Below are 23581 nucleotides of genomic sequence, written 5' to 3' on the forward strand. Positions count from 1 at the left end.
TAAACTAAGAAACTCAAGTTTAGCAGTTACTGGCAGTTTCACAATGTAGTAGCATAGCCACTATGAGATATAACGACAATTTACTAAGACCCAATGGTAAATACAGCAAAAGGAAATGTGTGGCTTGTAGTTCCTGCTCAGAATCAGATTTGAGAAAAGAAAGTTTACTTCAAAGTCATGCTAGTAATTTGGTTTAATGATTTCAGAAGAAAATCCATCCCATTATTTCAACATTATTTCAGTTATTTGTTTGAAATGGCCTGGAGATGGAAGAAAAATAGGAAATAAATGTAAGAAATGTCACCTAAATAGAGAGGAGTTGAAGCAACTTCTCCTCTACATCCCTGCCAGAAGATGATAAGAAAGAAAGATTATTCTATAACCATCTTTCAGACCATCTGAGATTGTCCTTTCCCAATACAGTTTTTAAGAGGGTATGTTGGGTGCTCCCAATCCCTTCAATCAACTGAGCATCTTCCAGAGAGGTGGGAACAGTATCTGGAAGGACAGAGCATTGTCTAGGGGTAGGGAAAGAGTGATTTGGGGAACAAGGGAGTTGGACGTACAGATACGACTGTGAAAAGGTTTGGTTTTTATGGGCAGACTTTGGATAAACTTTCAATGCTGTTGACCTCCAAAACCCCTGTGTACTTCATTAATCATCGTGTACACAGATGAGAACTTTCAGAACATCTGGTGCCTTCCTCAAGATCTCTGGTGTATAGGAACTTCAGCCTTTAATTTCAAATCACTGTGAACTTTAGAACAGAAGCTGAGACTGAGATTCTGTATCACTCACAAAAAGAGGAATTGTACACCTTCAGTCCTTAAGAAAGGACCTTTTGGGGTTTTGTTTTTTGTTTTTCTAGTCTAAAGGAGAAACTGCTTGCCACTAATCAGCCATGGCACATGCACACACATACACTATTATATGTGAATAATTCTTCAATGCTACTTTAAAAGAACCTTGGACACTTCAGTTTGATTAACACATTGATAAGACATACATTTTCCTTGAAGAAAGTGAGGCCATGGGGATTTGTTAAAAATTCAGAAAAGGAAGGTACTGTGAAAAGATTTAATTCAGTTACAGGAAGTAATACATCCTACTAATGTAATATGGACACAAAAAAATGTTAGGCCCCTTGAGAAATTAGGATGATTTTGTTTGATCCTTTATGAATGTATATAGTTATATTTATGTATGTCTGTATGTATATCTGTATTTATGAAAATATTATTATGCGTGCCCCTGTGTATGTGTACACTTATAAAACAAATCCATGACCATAAATCAGCTCAAGAGAAACAGCATAAAGTGGACTACTGTACATCTTTATTCAAAATATGTAGGATGCCAACACAGAAAAATACAAAAAAAAAAATTGTTTTTGAAGCTGCAGCATCAATATGGTTGTAATTTTAATGTTTCTTGCTGGAAAAAGGTCATCTTTGGCGAGGTCGGGTTTTTCTTAAGGTCATTTCACATTGAGATATCTGCCTGCTTTTGACATTTCATCTAGAAGAGGCACAACTATTCTGACACATGAAATGGGTTCTTTGCAAACCCAATGGCTATTTCTATCAACATCTGTTATTCTTACACAAAAGGGGAATATGCATTGATTGCAAACAAGGCTTCACATTTTTTGGAGACTACTAATATATATATATATAATACTTAAAGGTACAGCAATGTCCATCTGAAAAACAAAACACTGGTATATAAAAAGCTGGAAAAAAGAAAACTCCATGGATGTAATCTTCTACTCATAAACAGAATTAAACAAATTTAAGGATGTTAATTGTTGTTGGTAAATTGTAACATTGCTTTCTGAAAAGCAGCAGGGCAGTGAAATTTACTAAGCATTTGTGTAATTACTTTGTGATATTGGCACAGAAAAAGCACAATAAAATATTTTTCTTTACATTTTGTGTGGGATTTTTAAATGCATATTCATTTTCTAAATTTCAGTTCCCTCTAGCACTGAGTAAGACAGGAAAAAATCTGTTGCTATATAAACATTCCATCTTGTACCCCCATATTTTGAAACCCTGGAATTGTTATGTGTTTGTGGCATGGCATCTATACAATTAAAATAAGCTCTGTCAAAGTAATTTAAACTCACAGGGAATATTTTATTTTTCTGTAAAGCAATCCAGGATTCCACTGGCTGAAGCCTGGTCTAGTTCAAAAGCGTTTTGCAGAATTCCCTTCCTTGAGAACAGCGGAGGGAAGAGCATAGCTTTGTTCATGCTCCTTATCTGCAGACAACTCAATTAAGCCTTGGACAATCCAAAGCATAAGCATTTAGTTGATCATTCAGTAGTTAGGATTTTCTAGCCGAGTGCTGTGACCAGTCACGTGGTATTATATCTGTTCCCATATTGATGGTCTGTTCTTTGCGAGCTATTGCTTTCTCCCAAAATGAATGTCATTTTATCAGAAAACAGGTTTTGTTTTCTGAATATATTCAGCTGGCAAGTGCCCAAATCTGCTGTTTGTGGATGTTTGTAGGAACATCGCTTTGCTCACATGAGTATTTGAGAACAGTGAATAACAAAGGACATGAACAGACTGAATCCAAACCCAGTTCTCTAATCAAGCAAGCTGTGAGTGAACAATTTTTTGTACTCTCTACTGGCTCACTGAACTTGCAGCACCAGTAAACTCTGCATGTTTGGAGTCACTGTGCTTCTCTACTTGCTAAATTTGTCATATTTAAGTTCTCTGCAATATGAGGACGTATGGCAGACATTCACAGAGAACTACAGGTGCTGCTTTCCTGGACTGAAGCCATATGTCCATAGGGCATTGAAGAGGTTAACATCCAGGTGTAGGAGCTTTATTGTTGGAACATGTTCTGTGTTGCTTCCAGACTTTGGCCTCAAATAAACGCCTTTAACATATTTTATTAAAGTGTCATAATTAGATTTATTTAATGCACTGGGATCCAGAGCATGTCAGCTCTGTGGATGACTGAAAAATACTTCTTCAGCTTTTGATAGCTTCACAGGACAGCAGGGCAATGAGCTCTTATTTCCCACTAATGCATCTCTGTTTGAAAACAGGACTTGAATGTTCTCAGCTTGTGCGTTGACTGATAAGAGGAAAGCACAAACACTCTCATGTTCTGCAGTGTTGCATTTGATTAGAAAATAATGCTTGGGGTCTAAATATGCTAAAATAATGTTAAGAAAACATTAAAGCACCCTTAACTCTTCCTTTTTTTTTTTCTTTTTTTTTTTTGCCTAGGGCATTGCAGTTATCACATGAAACGTGTGGCCTTTTCTTAAATGGTTCTACGAGAGTAGCAACTGCTGCATAATGGTACAAATAAAAATAATACTGTGCTGTAAGTAGTGGCTCTGTTGTTCCAGAGCCACTGTTTCTGTTGTTCTGTATATGTTCCCATATAAAGCCTGGAATGGCAGAATCAATAGCTTTCCAATGTCTAATATCATCACCAGTACATTATGGTTAGCCAGACCATGGTCCAGAGATGAAAAGAAGCACAAAATATAGCAGCTTGGATTGTGTTAATGTGTACACAAGTATAAATTTCAAGTATCTCCATTTAAGTAAGTGGTGCACACAGAATTTAAAATAAATAGGAGCAAGAGAACAGTATGGTCTATAATGTAATAACAAAATCAAATTCATGCCCAGCAATGATTTATCACATAGGACAGCCTGAAGCTACTTTCAGCAATCAGACTGTGGCTACATATAGATGAAAGGGGATTTTGGAGAGTTGTCAGTGGATAGCTAGTGAGAATTTCATATTTATAGATATGGCGAGTGTGTATTATGCTGGTAGGCAACACAGAAAGCATTAAAGGAAAATTGTGTGATAGAGACCTACACATGTCTCCCTTAATAGGAACTAACAACTATTTCAAATCAGAACTGACCAAACTTTCTGAAGTGGCAGACAGTTTAACAACATCTTCTCCATGCTGGTTTACAAAACTGTCTCTTCTGGCAATAATCCCCACAGCTTCTGTACTGGTATCAGCCTAAACAGTCTCAGCCTTCTTTGCACTGTAGTAGGATCAGATTGAACGATGAATGTCTGCCCATTCTGAGAAACAGAGCAAGGATGAGCTCCAGGTCACACTTATGGATGATACTTATTCAAGTAGAGAGAGCTCATTCAACATATGGATGTCACTTGCTTCCAGTAAAGAGATGATCAGATGCTTCATCAGTAATAAGATGCACACACAGGTACACTCCTGAGGTAGCTGAGCTCACTTGGAAGGGCAATGGGCACATTGCTGCTTGCTTGTTTTTTTTTTCTCCTACCAAGACCAAAATGTGAAAAAATGAGGTAAAAAGTGTATGTATCTACTTGCATAGATTTGAATAGCAGGATGATAGTTATCTTCAGTAACTGAGGTGGGTGGGTGGGAGCCTGATGCTGAAAGAATTTGAGGAGGAAGTGCTGAGTGAGAGAATTGCTGCCTAAGAGAAGGGTTGCTTACTCGGCAAATGGAAAATATGTACTCTGTAGGTGAGTCTTTAGTAGACTGAGGTGGGGAGAGGAAAATGCAGGAGGAGAATATTTGTAGAAAAATTATTAGGAAGACAGGGAAGAGAGGTGTCTGAAGTGACTGAATTGCTCCCAGGAAGTGAACATGGTCATTGCTGTTGGTGCTGACGCCCACTGCATAGTGACTTATATCTTGCTAGAGCACCACATTGTGGTTTTAAGATTTCTTTAATTCTTTCCTTACAGCCTCCTATTGAAAGGAAGGAACAAAGGAATCATTTTGAATATCATCCTCATCAGAAGACAGTAATTTAGATTTCTTCTTCCATTTTCATCCTTTGTTGACTGAGTTGTCAAGCACCCAACCTTGGCAATAGAAGTTGAAATGAGCAATGTCTTCATAGCTTTGCCATGCTGTGTCAGTACTGAATAACTGAGCCTTATCGACTACATGCTGGGTCCGACTAGTTTTTATATGACACTCAGGAAGGCCTTACCCATGATGAACTGTGAACTATTGAATCTTGCTTTTTTCCTAGAGACTCCTGGAAAACACCCACCTTTGCAGGAGATCTGCAAGTTCCACCATACTATTTAGTTATTTCTTGGAGTCTCACTGTGATTTACTGGACATGAACTTTTTATAGCACAATCTAGCATTATTCCCCTGTTTTAAACATTTATTGATGCTTCTGATGATGCCAGTAGAAAAAGTACAAAAAGTATTTTGGTATCCAGGAGACTCTGTTAATACTGGATAGTAATATAGCACGATATCATTCATGCTGCAAAGGCAGCATATACATTGATAGTTCCAGCAATGGATAGAAGAAAGCAATTACTGCCATATCCAGCTTACCCACATGCAGTATACTGAGGCACCAAAAAATGTACCCAGAACTGAATACCAGATCCATAGCAGAGCACGCCACAGTAATGAAGTTTTATGGGCCAGTTTGTCCTTAATCAGCTCCTGATAAGCCAAGTCAGAATTATATTCTTTTGGATCTGAATGGAATTCACTTCTCTGATTCCTCAGCCACTGTTGCACTGATTCACTAAGAAAACAATAAACATTAGGAAAATCTCAAAAAACAATCCCTTGATTCATTTTGCATTGGGGAGGAAAAGAAAGGCTGGTAGGAGAGAGGGGAAAGAAACCCATTTCACTTGGCTGTCATCCAGTATAGATGCTTCTGGATCTGATGCCTCCAGTATGTTTCCCATCACAGCTGTTTGATATTGCTTATTATTATTATGTACTTCCCCTACTGTTAAAAAAATAAAAAAAGAAAAAAAGGCTGTTTTCGGAACAACACAAACTGTCTTTACGTGACGGATTCAGATGACCTCATAGTTTTGAAGCCATTCTGGTATGAGTCATAGATGCTTAATTTTTGGCATCCTTCTCAACCTGTTTGTTTTTACGGTCCCTAGTAATATATTAATCAGGCACACAGGTTTTATATTAATCAGGTACACAGGTTTTGCATATTATCTTACCTAGACAACATTTTACTAAGCTATCAAAATCTAGACTCTTTTAGGGAAAACAGAGACTATCTATTATACCTCTTAGGTCAATCACCTCTCCTTCATTAATGTATTCCGGTCATTGCTCCCACTAATGTATATATATTTTTATCTCTCTCTTTCATTACAGCTATAAGAGAGCACCATAACAAACCACCTCTGGCACCTCATCTTCAATCAAAAGAGGAATGACTATTCTCCAGAGTACACAGCTCCACATTATTAACATTCTGTCCCTGCCTATCTGCATCTAACCTTACCTTATTTCTTGTTTATGTGAAGAAGTCTTTCCTCCTCTTTTTTTTTGTAATGGAAAGAAGAATAAGGAAAAAAAAAGATAAAACCATATTGCTGATTTTTCCATCAGAAGTATAAAGAGCAACTGCATTTTTTCACCCATTTTTAGAGGCCAATTTTAAAGCTATAAAAATATTTTGCATGTATGGGGCCAAGCTATGCTCTGTAGTCAACTTTCTGAGATCAGTAGAGCTGCATGGCTTTATACAAATTGGAAGTTCATTATTTTTCTATGTAGTTTACCTGAAAGTATTTTTTTCCCTGAATCTACGCTTCAATATCCTAATACAAAATGTTGGGTATGTAGAACAATGAATAATAACCATGATTGTTTATTGTTGTTTATCACTACCATCACTACTTATTTATATCCAGCTACACATCCCGCAAGAGTGAAAGATAAAGAACTAACTTCTTCCTAAATATCAGTTACACTTTAATCCAATAATGTTATTCACAGGTCACTGGTAGACAGTGTGAAAATTCAACATAAAACATAGAATCATAGATTGGGTTGGGTTGGAAGGGATCTTAAAGATCACCTAATTCCACACCCCTGCCATGGGCAGGTACACCTCCCACTAGATCAAGTTTTCCCAAATTCCCATCTAACCTGTCCTTGAACACTTCCAGGGATGGGGCATCCACAGCTACTCTGGGCAATCTGCTCCAGTGCCTCACTCTCATAGTAAAGAATTTATTCCTAATAGGTTCTCTAAATTTACCTTTAAAAAAAAAATATTTTTTTTTAAAGTTTAAACCCATTACCCCTAGTCCTATCACTACACTCCCTGACAAAGGAGTCCCTCTCCTGCTTTCTTGCAGGACTACACACAGCACTAATCTCCAGAATTTTGAAGCCAACAAAACTACATGTTTAGTATCATCACAAATACAAAACTATATTGTATTTATTAAAGAATTTCCACATTTTCAATGTATCCTTGTCATCAGGCTTAGAGACCTCTGAAAGCTACTCTGAAAATTAAGGAGTTTCCATATGTCCTGTTGATGAAAGAAATACATATCAGACTTAATTTTAGGAAAAACACTAATTTCCAGTTGTTTCAAAATAATTTTTCCAGACAACCTGCCACGAATTTCCTCAGACTTTCTTAATTTGAAAATTCATAGTGGTAAACCCTATTAAAATACATGATGGAGTTGGTCCAGAAGCTTTTTCCAGACATTATTTTCCTTGCAATAAATATATAATAAAATTGTGTATATGTGCTCTCGATAACCTTGCCTGTACTCACAGAAACAATGTAAAAGACTATGCTTTCATAGTAAGGTTTTCTTTAGAGTGCTTTTAAAGTTTAGACTATCAGATCATCAGAAGATAGGTCCCACAGCAAGACACTTTCTTTTCATATTGTATAAGTTTTCACTACGGGTGAAAGATAGACACCTTTATGTTAAGTAGGGTGGATTTTACCTGCTGATACATCTCTTGAAGTTTGTGGCCAGAGGCTAGTTGATTCATTTTTCTAGAAACGATGGCTTATTTGTGGTTACTGAATCCTGAAAAAAAAAAAAGGGGGGGGGGGGAAGTAATTTTTGCTATTTTTAAGATATTGTTTTGCATGCAATTACCACTGAATTGCACAGACTCTGCTACTGAATCTACATACACAAGAAGCCTAACTTGTTTCAGCTGTAAAATAGGATATTGTTATGCTATAACTGGGTTTATACTTGTTTGTAGGCCTCCTACCAAGGACAAGTAGGTCAGTGTACATTCCATAAATAATCCATACTATTATTATTTCATTGCACTAATTCATCTCTGTGCATAAACAAATGGATTTTGAGAGAATAATTAAAGAAGAGATATTACTTTCTTTAATTTTTATCCTACTATAAAATCTCTGAAATAGGTAGCTTGCCTTATTGCAGACTTTCTTATTGACAAAATGTGTAGTCCTTATTCCTTATTTTACAAGGTGAGCAGTTGATCTGATTTCCAGAAGATAGTGGAAATACACACATAAAACTTCCTTTTCTTGTTATTCTCACCTGGTGAGCTGAAATATGACAAAATCACAAGAAGCAAAAGATTTTCTCAAACTTTATCTTCCAAGATAAAGCAAAGACAAGCACAGTAGATGTAGTTCTTAGATACAGGATATATTTAGACAGTTTCAGGCCAAAACGTCTAACATGAATTAGTGTTGTTCTTGGATAAGCAGACGTAGAAATATTGGATGTAAACCAGCAGGTGTAGTTTGTTTGTTTTCTCATATTTGTTTCCTTCCTTCATAAATGCAAATTTCCTGCATTCCCTCCCCCCCCCCCCCCGCTCCCCCCCCATGCATGAAAAACTAATGGTCAGCCACTTGGTCATGGACCTTTTTCCAGAGAAAGGGGATTGTTAATGTAAGTATTCTGGGAAAAAAAAATCTGGAAGCAATTGGAGACCTTCAGATTTAGTTGATTTTTGTTTTGAATAAAACATAACCCTAGGAAAATCAGTATTAGGAACAGGATTGCCTCATTAAAAAAAGGCTTAGATTGAAAAAAAAAATCAATAAAATATTCAAGATTAAATGAAAATTTTGATTTTGTTATGATGTTTTTCTCTCTTTTTTTTTTCTTAAGAAAGAAAAGTTAATAGTTTTCTCCTTCCTTTTAATGACTCTGTTTGCTTTAACAAAACAGTGGTAAAACTGGGTGAAAATGCAAAGAGAAACCTACTAACACTTTTTTCTTTCTCTTATTTTCTAACTATAGAAATACACAAGAAAAATGAGACAGCAGTTTGTGGAAGACCAAAAAAAATTGAGCTCAGAAGTCAAAAATATAGTTTTCCTATTAATTTATTTGCTGAAATTTGAAAGAAGATATGGACAGTTTTATAAAACTTTTGGGATGCAATTGAAAATGTGAGTTGGAAATTTTGAGTAGGCTCTAGCCTTTACTGTTTTCTAGACAGTAAAACATCATGTTTTTGCTGTCATTAATACTTTTAACAAATGTGTTGATCCAAATATTGTTCATTTGTAACTATTACTTTTTATTCAGTAACGTGTAGGGTTCTACTCTGCTATTTACAACGTTCAGTACAGTAAGCTGCAGTGACATAAACACTCTGCTAGCACCCAGATCTATGCTTCTGTTCCTTTGGTTCTGATCAGGCGTAATCTATCCCGAGTTGCCAGAGCTCAGCAATGCTGGGCAGTTCAAGAAACAACTAAAGCCAATGACAAGAATCTGACTCCATTAACAGGCATTTGCCTACTTTTGCAAGAGATACATCTTTGGATGTTTCTTAATGTCTAGACAGCAGCACTGACCAACATTTCTTAACTTGTTTCTTGCCAGGAGGTTGCTATCATTCCTCCTAGATGTTGACTATGCCATCAGCAGCCATACATGTCACTTGCAGGCAGGATCACTCCAGTGCATGATTTAAGGAATTATATATGTACACATTTCTCAAGAAACAGAACTTGAGAAACAAGAAACAGTGCAGAATTGTCTTGGTGCCTTCATTTTGAGATCATTTTCCTTGAGAGAACAAATTCCATTCTAAGCACTGTTTGACATTAGTTATGGACAATAAAAACAAGTATTATGAATAAGCAAGTAAGTGAGCATAGCTTTTTAATTTGTCTCTGTATCATTTCTGTGCTTTTTTTGATGTTGTCATATCTGTATCACATTTCTTATTTCCAACTACTCACAGAACAGTTAAGCAAACAAATTTGAGTCCATCAATTGCTTGTGAACTATCCACATCACCTACAGGCTAATTATTGCTGCAAGTGTTTGACTGCCACTTAAATCATATAACACTTTTTTTTCCCTTCAAGTCAGTGTAAAGACCACTTCTGAAAAAGAAGATGCTCATTAAACTGCTTAATATGAATGAAGAAGCTAACTTAAGGCATCATTTTGGAAAACTTAGTGTGTGGATTTTCTTAAAAGCTATGAAGCAGAGTTCATTAAAGACTCACAGTTGGGAAAGGACAATATATTCAAATGTGGTATAACTAATATATATTGAATAAATGTTTAAATATTCATAAAAGTCTTCAACTTTGGCTCCTCTATTACTACCTTGGTTATAAAGTACTTACATTTCCATTTACTTAGTCAACCTGTAATCACTAGTATGGCTGCATGCATGACAGGCAGTGGTTATAAGTAAACCACTGTAGTTGACACCAGCTCCAACTTGTTTTTCCTTCTATTAGGATTTCCTGATTATGCACTGAAAAGATATTTGATTGATAGCAGAATAGAAGACATTTGAAGAAAAAAAAATTAAACTGAATTCATGCCAATGGGGAGGGGAGCTACCTCATTAAGGAAATAATTGAGCTGTTAGTTAATTTTACTTGTTATCTGTAGAAAAGGGCAAAAATCTTCCAAGGAATTAATATTCTTCCCTCAAATGATTAAAAGAACAACAAAAGGGTTTGTATCTTAGATTTATTTAGTAATTATGTTCCTGACACTTTTTTTCATATCATTCAAGGCAAAAGGAAAAAAAAAATACTGGTAATTTACAGAACATTGTAAGTGTCAGCTTTTCCTGATAAGTTTTTCTCTGCCCCTCCCCCAGTCTTATTAGCAGCAATTTCTGCTAATTGATAATTAATACCTGTACCTTTGTTAAAAGCAGCTACTCATGTATCAACAATTCCAGTTTGATACAATCAGTATATTTTACTATTAGTGTAAATAATGCATAAAGTTAATAGTAACAAGTATTCTTGCAAGATAAATTTTACATTTCATTTATTATTGTCTCTATTTTTATGGTATGCTACAGCTTTCCCTCCCTCTAAATCCAGAAACATTTGTAATAAATAATTGTTAAATCAATATAATAAAACTGCCAACATTTAAACATCATTAGGCATTAGCCATGAGTGTGGAAGGATAACATAAAACCACATCAGTTGAAGCAATGCAGTGAACATTGCCTCTTTTTTTCTAGCTAACTTCAGTAAAACTTGTCATTAAAACTAAATTTTATTTACCTACATATTAAAATAACTATTCCATTAAATAAGAGGGAGGGAGAAAGAAAAGTGTTTTTTTTTCCATATGTTAATTTCAAAGACATTGATGATGTCTTCAAAGTAATGAACAGACCTTTGGCCACGTGAACGCAGGGCAAAGCAGTGTTATCTGGATGTTACTACCCACCACAAAGCACTGACAAATTACCCCAGAGCTTCCCTACAGCTTTATTCCTTCTCTTACACCCATCTCCTTTCATGGCTCAAAGAAATCAGTGGTACATCAATATGACTGAAGCAAACAATAGCATTTTATTTACATAACATGACCTTATTCTGGGATTTCAGCGACGAACAACTGTCAGACCTTTGAATACAGACAGAAAAAAAAACTGACTCTTGATTTCAGAATTTGTCCTTATCTAATAGCTTCTTTTGATACTCTTAGCAAAGAGAAACCCTTCATATAGGTTTGAGATGGACTATTATTATGCTGTAACAAAGCAGAGGGGTTGCGGATATCACTTATCACACATATTGCAACAGAGAGGTAATTTGCTGGATAGTTATCTTAATGACAAAATCATAAGCATTCACTTCTAATGAAAGCTTGCCTATCAGCTGTTTGCCTATGACCTCCCAGGTCAAGTCAAGAAGCACCTTCCAAACAGAGGCCCCTTAAATACTACTGTATCAACGTGAAAAACACTGGGACAAATAACATCTCCTCCTTCCTCTTCTTTTGTACAAACAAAAGGTAGTAGGTACTAATGAAACTAGAGGAAATACTTACCACGAAAATCTTTGAGACTACTCCTGAAGTTAATTCCCCACTAACTGGTCACTGGAGTATTCTTCAGCTCTTTCATAGCTGAGGGAAGAAGAAGGAGATTTATAGAGAATGGAAGGAAAGGGTGTGCTGCATGAACTGCAGTCCCACTGGTGCACCACCCAGTGCAGGCCCTAATGTCTCATGGGACTGTGGCATAGCGCAAGCTCAGGCATTGCAGCCGCACTCCTATCTCATAGCCAATGTGCTTGCTCCCAAACAAAAGCACCTCTATCCTTAGAGGACTGTTAATCTCCTTCTAAGTAAGAAATGGTCAGTAGGAATCTCACTGACATAGGGTGAACTGAATCTGTGCCACACCACAAAAGCTCACAAGAAACAGTATAAGCTCCTGGCATGAAACTTCATTTGATCAACCAGCTGCCTCCTACATTCTCTATGGTTTCCATATAGTCTGAAGCTGCACCAATTGAGAGAACATTACAGTTGCCATGAGTCAAATCATGAGCAACCATAGCAAAGTCAGCTTGGAGAGAGTTTGCTCAAGTGCTGATGGGAAAAGAGAAAAAAAAAAAGCTGCTTATCTAAGTCACTGCCTCTGCATGCTGGAGAATTAAAGAACTAAAATCACTTCCCAGTTGCATGAATAGACGGACAGCAGAATTTCTGAACTAGGCATGTCAGTCTAAACTCCAGCAATTATTCTGGTTGCTTGTCCCTCTACTCTTTTTCCATTATCTCAGCCTTGTAAAAAATGAACATCAGTCTATTCACTATCCTCTGAAGAGTCACTGTCACATAGAGTCATCCATTCTGCAGCCATAGCAAAACAGACTTGATAGAAACAAAAAGACAGACAACATTAGTATACAGAATATATACAAGCCTATATACTCTTTCTTCCCCAAAGAAAATCATGCATCTAAATTTCACTGAAGAATTCTGTTGGAGTACATGGGCTTCTTGTCATATAAAATGATCTACAGATTACTTGCACTTATCCATACTTACCAGGCAGAAATGGGAAGAAATAAGATGATTGTTTTTGCTTCTACTAACATCAGAATAAATACTATGGCTTTATTTCAAAAGAACAATATACCTTACCACAGCATGCAAGCACAATTAATATTAACTAGTCATACAAAATTCAAACATCTATTTTTGCTAAGTTTTGACATATGTCTGACTGGGATATTTACTGTCTTCTCTGAGCAGCAACATAAATTAATTTGGCTCATATTGTTTGAGAACCACTGGAGAACTATCAGTGGATCATCAAGACCATTCTGTTTTCTGATGTATAGTAGTTAAAGGTACAAACAGTTGCTAAAGGACTGTAATTGGTTAATTTGGGTGGGTATTTTCCTCACAAGACCTCATACTGCTCTTCAACCTGCTGAAATACAAAGTGCCAACTGGAATAACACTGTAAAACTCTGCTGCTAATAAGAGATATATTAAGCCAAAAACACAAGCAAGTCCTAGAAAGGAAAATAAACCAAACAGAAGGCAAATATCCATTTCAGAATAAAAGAACATGATCAAGTTAGCAAAACATTGGTAAGACACAAAGCAAAAATTAGAAAAATAAATCTAAAGCAACACTGAAATAGGAAAGATTTCCTGCTTACATATTTTTGATAGTTTAGTTGTAATCTTGGGTAAACCCATACAGTAACACATGAAGACACACTGCCTTCTCAAGATATTTTCTGGACTCTGAGGTCATCATATTCAGGTGCACTTGGAATATTTCACAGCTGGAGCTGTGCAGGATACAATTTCTCTTCCTAGAGACATTTTCTGAGACTATGATGAATTTACTTTGTAAATTAAAATCCAAACTTTTGGAAGGGAACTGAGTAAGTTGATATGAATTCCAGTATCTTCAATATTTTTTATGTTCATCCTTTTCCTTTCTTTCATATAAGCATACTTACCTTGTTAGAAGTAGAGGAACTTCAAATGAAAAAGAGAATTTTGAATTTCAGAAAGTTTAAACAGGTTGTTTCAATCATTTTGTTTCCATTTGCTCTTAATTTTGGGGGGAAACAGGAAATTAGTCAAAATCAATCTTATACTGCTTAGAGTTTTGATTGCAGTGAATTGTCATTTTATGATGAAGATACATTTCATAATCTGCTCTAAAATAAGTTTCAAGAACAGAAGAAAAGAAAAAAAAATCCCTTTGCCTAGCATTGCAGAATGAACAATGGCTTTTTTACCTTCTTGAATGCTTTCTTTTTACAAAGCCAAATACTCTACAAATCGATACCGCATTGTCCAGGGAGATATTCTTTGGTTCAACACCTTGATTTTGTATTGGTTTTTAAAGAGACAACTCTTTCTGGCAGAGCTGTTCTTTCCTAGCTGGGCCTTCTGTCAACCATATGCACATACAGAGTAGGCTTTTTTTCTGTAATGCTTTATTTTTAATCAGCTTGAGCTTCCATGCTAGGATGTGATGGTGAAGACACCTGTGTGTGGATGTAGTCAAAAACAGACTCACTTCATGTGATTCAAGATGGGATTTCTTCCTTACACCGGGACAAGAAGGTCCTGATATCCAACATCACATAGGAGTAGTGTTTCAGTCCATCAGTGACAGAGGTTTAGTAGAGCTAAACACTATTTCTGTTGCCTCATTTCAATGCCTTTCAGCTGACTCTGACTCAGTTCCCATCAGCAACTGGTGCTGCTCCTGAGCATTTTGCAGGGGTCTTCAGGTCTTTACTAAGCACTGAACATGCTACTAAAAGACATGGACAGCTAGAGTCCTCTGGGACTGATCAGCTAAACTTCTCTTAGAGCCATTGAATCTTGGATCATATGAGTGAATATTTATATATGGGTGTTATCGAAAATAGACAAAACCAATGGGGCCTGTACAAAACCAGCAGTATAAATAAATATAAGCACATTTCATTCCTCTGTTTTTTAGAAAAACATTCTAGGAGTGCTCTACGTGTCCAGTGGGACCTGACTATATGGAAAGTACAACATACAGTAGAATTAACTTTTTTTTTTTTTTTTTTTTTTTTATTCAGCCATTTTTGCTGTTCTGTATACAGGTCGTGACCTCTCACCTCCTGTTTATTTCTTCCCATGTTGACCTTTCACTGAAGCACAAGGCTAATTTTGTGCTCCAGTGACCAAGAATACGAATTTGTCACTTTATTCAAAATGGAATGAATACAGGTATGTCTGGCATTCTCAGCTGGACTTAACCCTCTGCATGCTGAAAACAGTCAAATACCCAAGTGGTCTGTATTAGGAAATATCTTTTCTGAAGTTGTGCTTTTTTTTTTTTTTTTTTTTTTTTTTTTTTGATAACAAAAGAGCTTTGCTTCTTTTGTCTGAAAAAGGGTTTTTCTTTTTCCGTGCACAGCCGGGTACAGTTTTCTTTGTTGCAAAATACAATGAACCAAACAGAAGAAAATGACAGGTTAGAGGTCCATAGAAATTTGCAATGGTTCTAAGGGAGAACTTTCATTAGTGTTAGGAAATAACCTCCACCTTAATTGTCTGCTGTACAAACAAAGTTTTACATGTTATCTTTGACTGAGAAAGAAATAACTAATTTCTCCAGTAAGATGCCAGTAATGAATTCTTATGGACTAATCTTAATAAGTATGTGCAAAGTAATCTATGCTTCTCATGTTGAGTTATAAAATATAATTCTTTTCCTTATGCAAATACTTTCACTGGTACTTATCCATCTATTCAAATCTTCTGTGCAGTAGGGCTCCTTTCTCTGACTGCAAGTTCTGTAAAAGGAAAAGACGTCAGTGGATCTGTGCAGGATTTGAAGTCAACACTTAACTCCTGTGTTAGAATTACAAATCATAAGTGTACCAGCAGAAAAACAGTAGATCTCAAGTGAGACAGTCAGCAGATTCAAGCAGTACCTTCAAATATGTTGTTCCATTAGCAGTAGACTTCCAGAGTGTGATTTCCTACAAACATATCCTTTACATTTTATGGTCTTTCTGCTGAGACCATTGTTTCCCTTTTCCTCCTGGTGTCTATATTACTGTATTTCCAGTTATCTAGCACATGCCCGGATCCTTTCTCCTAAATATGCATTATCATTGCTGCCTTCCCAGATCCTGTCATTACCTGACAAATGCATGCCTGACTGGTCATGAACTATGCACATGCCTTTTGGCCATCCAGTGCATGTGAGCTGGCCAGCCAGCAGCAGAACAATACTGCCAAGCTCACAGCACAGCCTTTTCTTCATCCGAAACACTCATGTACTCCACTAGTTTCACAAAACATATCAAGAATTAACATATTTGATCTCATTAGCTTCCTAATTTAATTTATTAAGGTGCCTTTCTTATCTTCCAACGGTGACACAACTATGCATGGATAAGATGCAGAAAGTTTAATCATAGTGTGCTTTATGGGTTGGGATCTTCTCCTCTGATGAGGGTACTTTTGGTGCACTACAAATAGGTGCCAAATTATGTTTATTGTTTTTTAAACCTATATCTGGAACTCTGGGGCAGGCCCTGAACATAATTTCACCAAAAGTGGAGTATCCTCATCCTGAGTTCATCAGTGCTGAGCTCACAGCTGTCAGAATTGGCAGTTTGGCTTAGGAACAAGAATGCTCTGAGGTGCTTGGTGCTGGGTCTGTCCATGGGTGGGTGTATGCTCAGGGGGCTGCCAGCAGAACATGGGATTCAGAAGGGATGCAGGTTGTCCACTTCCCAATTCAAACCTCTAACTGACTGCAGTTAATTCCTGTTCTGGATATAAGGAAATACAGGTGTGGGTGAAATGGTGTATAGTGCATTTGAAAGAAAATTACAGTAACTGTTATGCTGACACCAATACTAATACTATATAGATGCATAACATATTTTGCCTTTCAGCTAGCTTAGAAGTCCCACTTTACAACTTCCAAGGTGGTACACTAGATCCTGCTTTGTCTAAAACATGATTTCCAGATTCACCTAAAGTACACCAAAATAAAATATCCATATGAGCTAAGAAAATGACAAGAAGGATCCTAAAATCAAGATGAACAATTTGCAGCTTTTTTTTTTTCAGCAAATACAGCTTCCTGCCAAACACAGATAACTTTTTAGCGGAATAATTTAATGAAAGTACTTTAGTACCACAGAATTTGGTTAATGTAGTAGTTACTGGTGGTTAATACTATCTCATCTTGGGAAAAAAATCCTGACTATCCTATGTATGGTATTTTAATCACAACTTGGTACATATTCTTCCCCCTTTAGATATAAATCATGTATTTCCCTGTTTTCAGTCCTAACCTCTTAAAGTGCAGAGTATGATGCCAAGGGTGTGGAAGTCAGTGAAGAACACGTGCCTCTGGACCAGTAGACCTTTGATAGCTTACAGTATTATTATTGGGGCTGCAATTCATGTAGCTTGCTGACAAGTTAAGGATCCAGCTTTCACAAGCTGGTGGGAGGTGTCCTGACCAGTGCCAGCAAATAATCTATTTTATCTTTTTTTATCTGTTCATCAATAGCTATGTATATTTGTTTCATAAATGATTCTTTCCTATTAGAATATGTCAGTATTTATCTACACAGATCATCGTTTCTTACTGACCTGCACTCTCTGTGGAGCTTTTTACTGCCAGAAACAGAAAAGCAGTGTCATGGTCTGTCTGGCGGCTCTAACTCCTTCCCTGAGATGTAATGCCTTGTGCAAGTGGAAAAGCAGGGAGGCACCCACACCAACCAACCAACCAAACAAACAAACAAACAAACAAAATATATATGTGTATATAAATCCTAAACAGAACAGAACAACATTGCTAAAGAGTCCAGTGCCGCATTTGTTGAACTTTACAATGCTTTACATGGGATTTCTCCTCTGTCAGCATGCACATGCTCTGATTTTGATCTTTTGAAATTTCTGCATCCCTTAGGTTGTATTCTTTCACTCCAGAAAAACTCTTATTGTGATAGGTGAACTGGAACAAGTGTGGGCTTCCTCACAGCCACTTCCTGTCAAACTGCCCCATGCTAAACAGCAAGCTGTGCAGCGAAATGGAAGGAAGCACAGAAGTCCACTTTTCCCTTATCCCTTCCCCATGGCAACCTGACCAAGAACAGTGACTCCCAGCAGCACAGCTGAGGCCTGAAACTGTGCTGAATAACTCAGAAAGAGCATCTTCTGACCCCAACCAGCAGAACCCAATGGAAATATGACCTGTGACTGCCGAACCCCTTGTTCAATGTTGCAGTTTTACCGTACACAGCCAACACAGGTCAGACCGTTTTAGGGAGCTAACTTAATGAATCTCAAATCAAATTTAAAGTGAACCAGTTAACCTAGAAATATTCAGCAGACAGGTTCTGCAATTAGAGGGATTTACATTAAGCAGTCAAAAAACATAGAAATGTCACACCTCCTTGAATTACATATTGAAATCAAATACATTTTTTTCATGGTTGACCTTTGTCGGTTACATGTAAACTGAATTGACGATGAGTCATTGAGCTAGCAAATTAGCTACTCGTAGTTGTTGACAGGGTCAGCAAGAAATCTTCCATATTTTTAAACAAAAATAAAATCATCTTGTAGGTATTGTACATTACTTGGTTCATGTATGCACTTCTTTTCCTTAATGACATTCAGAAACCATTGACAGCCAGAAGAGAAAAAACAAGAGATCTTGGGGTATTCATGTTATTATTTCTATGAATGACAACTCTCTATGCAAGTGTAGCTAGAAATTCTGCACCATAATCTTTGGTTAAAGAACAATAACAGCATCTCTTTGTTGTGCTTTCAGCTACCTAAGTAATAGAATTGACTGCAACAGTGGTTAGGAAAAGGACCAAACTCTCTGGCTCCCCTTTCTTGGTTAGTATTGTTTCAATAAAACTACAGCTTATATTATAATGCTTCTGCATAGCCAAGTGTTTGGTTTGTGGCAGCAAGGTAGACCAACAATTTATTACAAGAGAAATTATTAGTCATGTGATTAATTCTTATTACTGTATTACTACTTTGGAGCACAGCTAACCATGACCCTGAATGCATTTTTCGCTTTAATGCCTACCTATTTACTCTGTGGGCTGTTCCTGAGATGATATCTGTTGGACTGTAACTGATCAATGCAATAAACACATTGCTGTGGTCATCACAGATGTATAGATGAGCTACTCAACTGAAATTCTTTTTGGCCATCCCAATTTAATCCTTTCTTGCAGTCAAAATGTCCTCATATGGCTCCAGAGTACACTGTGCTCTAAACCAGTGAAAACACCCTATTCAATGGAAATATTTAAGATTTAAAAAAAATTAACTTAAAAATAGAAAGATTTTCTGCCATAAATGCTCTTAAATTCAAAAGCACTTTCTCTTCTACTTAACCAGCTTCACCTCCTCTCTTCTGTTGAAGGCCTTTTGGCATTTGTGCTGGTCCTCTGAATCGAACTATTTTGCCTCTCCTCCAGTATGTTACCCAACTCTGTTGTTCCTTCCAGTATTTGGCATTTGCTTTGGAATTATGTTTGTCCATCTGTTATTTGTCCTTTTGGTGATGCGTTCTGCCGATTCCCATTTGTTCCTCTCAGCTTTCTCAACAATTTGAGCTTTTGAAGTGTTGTGGCATCAGTCAGCTCTATCTCAGCCCATGAGGGCGTTCGTACAGAATGACAGAAGGAGGAAAATGGCCCAGACTGGTGTCACTTTTTCCCTGGGAACTTATAGATTCTCCTTTTTCAAGTGGTCATTCCCACTAGCTGCTTTCAGTGGGTCAAGGAATGCATTGTGAAAGGGGATTGCTTCTATTTTGATTTCTCTTTTGTTCCTTCCATCTTTCTGAATGGTGTAAAATCATCCAGAGGCTATAATGTCAGTAGATACTCATCCACTGAGCTTGCACTTCTCTGATATGTCTTCCTTCTTCTCCACGTACACATCAATCCCCTTTATTAACCCTTTATGAAATTTATTGTCCTGATCTGGCCTGAGTAGAGTCACAACTCCATCCATTTCTTTCTTTTATATTTTATTTTTTCCCAGATATATCTTTTTTATTCCTTAAAAAAAAAATCAAAACAAGGCCAAACCAACCAACAAGAGCAACAACAAAAACAGGAAAAAAAAAGGAAAAAAAAAAACACACCACCAACCACCAAAAAACAAACCTCTACATACATTTGCTGAACATGACCTTTGCTGGGCATGACTTCATTTTTCAGGCTTAGAACATTTTGTAGACAGAATTCTAAATTTGTCAGCTCACAAGTTGTCTGTGCACAGCAGTGTGGCATGACTAAAGGGATGCTCAGCTATTGATCAATAACACAGATTCTGTTTTCTTTCCCATCACAGCTCTGAAAGCCCGTTTTAAGGTCACACTACAACCAGCCCTAATGCAGCATCCTTAGCAATTATACCAGGTTTGCAGAGCTTTGTTTGACAGTCAGGCTCTAGGTAGTTCCATGTCTGGTTTTGTATATTTGTTTTGGATTTAGACTCATCTGGTAATGTAGTCACATTGGAAAATCAGATTTCTCAGGAAAACAGAACATTTTCCCAGAAAGCCTGATTTTTTCATAAATGAGGATTTAGTTTGTGTCAGTGGCCCTTGTAGAGAGCTGAATGATGTGGGTAAATGAAGGATATTTACATCACTTTATTTTCAGTTTATAAATTAGACATTAGTTAATCTGTTTACTTAGGTACACTGTATGTCCATGAATGTAATTTCTAGGTAGAAGCCTTACCCTACTGAGAGCCATGCTATTTTTGCCAATAACAATAAGAAACAGGTATTCAATAGCATTTTTCAAAGTAGACATGTCTTTAGAAGGAACCTCTTTTTCTTCCTCCTATTTCCCTTCCCATTCCCAACCAAGAAGCCCCCAAACCCATAGTTTCGTTACATAAGTACTAGCTATTAAGAGACATTTATGAAATGTTTATGATGTGGGTTGGATGCTGGTTTTGTTCAAATCACAAAATCAGGAAGCCCAAATTTGTAAGGAAACCCTGAAAAAAAACACCCACGGTATACGCAAGTTCATTTGTTTTTGTACAAACGTGTTTTGCACATGCAAAGCAGCTGGTGTATGCACACCCATTCTGCTGCTGATCATACAAACTGTGGGTCGTAGCAAAACACAGTCTACTGTGCCTACACAGAGCTATCCCTGCATGTTTAGAGTCCTTTAGAAAATTTGATCTGCTTGACCTTGTCCCATCCAGATGCCCCATTCGGCCTCTGTGTACTAGCAAAGGCGGGCAGAGAATGCAACAAGCTGCTTTCAGTCTGTCTGCATGGCGAAGTTAGCCACATCATGGAGCAGTATCACATTAACAGTAGCACTACTATACAACAGGCATAAACATGGCAGGAAGGATGAAAAAGAGGTAAAACCTACTACTAGCACTGCAAATAATCACCTTCTGATTGGAATTACTAATCAATTGTTACTCTTTAATATTTTGATTACTGGTGGTTCTAGTCTAAAAACATAAAGTGTGTGCCCACAAAACACCCTCAGACACTCGAGACATGAAAAATGAGGGAAAAGCATAAGTGCTAGGTAACACATTTACAATTGCAAGAAAGAGGTGTGAATAGTGCAGTAATGACAAATGTATGCAGTTAATTACAGTTTCAGTGTTGATCATAAAAGTCCTTTTGGAAACAAAACTAATGTAGTGACTTTCAAAGGAAAGGCCAGGTATAACCAGATAAAAATTAACCATTTGGTCTAACATGGTCAGCAATCATTAAATCACGTCTCATTCTTATTCTTGTAATACATCCAGCCATAAGTTGCCATCACAGTGAGAGATGTCAGCTTATGAAAGTACCAATCAGCTGATATATGCAAACATCATTATTACACTCTCTGCAATGCACAAGGAGAGCCACATTGTCTTTTTAGATGCTACTCCGGTGAGATGTACAAATCTAATAATTTTTCTCTGCAGGAGTCTGCTTACCTTATATCATCATGTTACAAGACTTAACACTTTTAAAATAATTAAAACATTAAAGTTGCAATTGTGTCACACTTTAACATCAGCAACTATAGGAGGATTATAGTCATGGCCTCCTACATGCATGCAGGTTAAACTTGAGGGCTTGCTGACTGTAAGCTAGTTAGAAGCACTCAGAAAGTGAGATTTAACTTTGCTGTGCGGTAAAGGGGAGAATAGAGGAATCTCCACAGACTTCTAGCCCTGTACAGTACACATTGTTAGTCAAAAGAGAGAATGGTAATTCTGCATTATAAACAAGAGCATATTCCTCTCTTTTTATTCCTGAGAGCTACAATTAAAGGATGCAAGTCATAAAGCAGTGTATTATGTGATGCATTGTTTTTAATCTCACTGCCTTGCATTATATATCAGGTTCATATAATTCTTCAGACAGGAAAAGGCTTGTTCCATAAAAATACAGGCTTCTGCATTTGAAATATAAGTTCACGCACAAGCAATGTATATATCACCAAACCAGCAAACTAACTCACTTAATACACTAAACTTCAGGTTCTTCCTATATTATGTGAAATGGCTTGAAACAGGAGGCAGCTGCCAGGAAACATCACTGCTTCTTTGCTCAAGAGAGACAGGGGAAGGAAGAATGAAGAAAAAAATTCCCTCGATGGATGCCACAATAGCATGTCTTTCATTATCGCCCTGTGTCAAGGCACTGTGTAATGTTCATTGTGCATGCATAGTAAATTACTATTTACCTGCCAGTGCCTTTGATAAGTCAGTCTTTTCTCCCTCTTTTCGTCCACACAGCATGGAACAGTGAAACCTCTTTGCCTATAATTCTTATTAAGGTGATACCTTTTCTGAATAAGAAAGTACACACTTCCAAAGGAGGCATTCTCTTGGTTTTTAAGGGCCATTGTTTTTATTGTTTTCCTTTATTTCTCCCACCCTGCTGTGTTTTAATGCTATAGTGACTTCTGTGTATACAACTCTCATATTGAAATGTCTGCCGCAGATATATGCAATATTAAAGAGTGCTTATGAATTTTTGACATCTAATTAGTCGCTACCCAGTTAACATGTCAAGACTCAGAGGGATTAGGGAGTCAGCCCTTTCTGAATAAGTTAAAGCTATGCCCTGTCCTTTTCATGTATTATTCTTTAATGTAGGTGGTGATTATTTTGCTGTGATTAATTGATGAAGCTCATTGGTCTGGCAAGTGTTACAGAATTCACCATTCCTCACTTTTATTTCTCTCTGTAGGGCTTTCCCACTTATTTGAAAGGAATTGGTTCTATTCGGTCTGTGAAGCCTCATTGTCTTTCCTCAATACATGCACATTGGGTTTTCTTAAGATTTTGTCTATTTGATTTTATATATTTTCTAATATATAGGAATAAAATAATTAATAATTCTTGTTTTATCTTAAGTCACTAATAGGGATTCTGTAAAATTGTGTTTATTTTTAATTTTGATACGTACTTTTAGACAAAATTACAGACTTTTTTTTGCAGGATAAAAATTTATTTTA

This window comes from Cygnus atratus, chromosome 5, assembly GCF_013377495.2.
Source record: "Cygnus atratus isolate AKBS03 ecotype Queensland, Australia chromosome 5, CAtr_DNAZoo_HiC_assembly, whole genome shotgun sequence".
Lineage (NCBI taxonomy): Eukaryota > Metazoa > Chordata > Aves > Anseriformes > Anatidae > Cygnus > Cygnus atratus.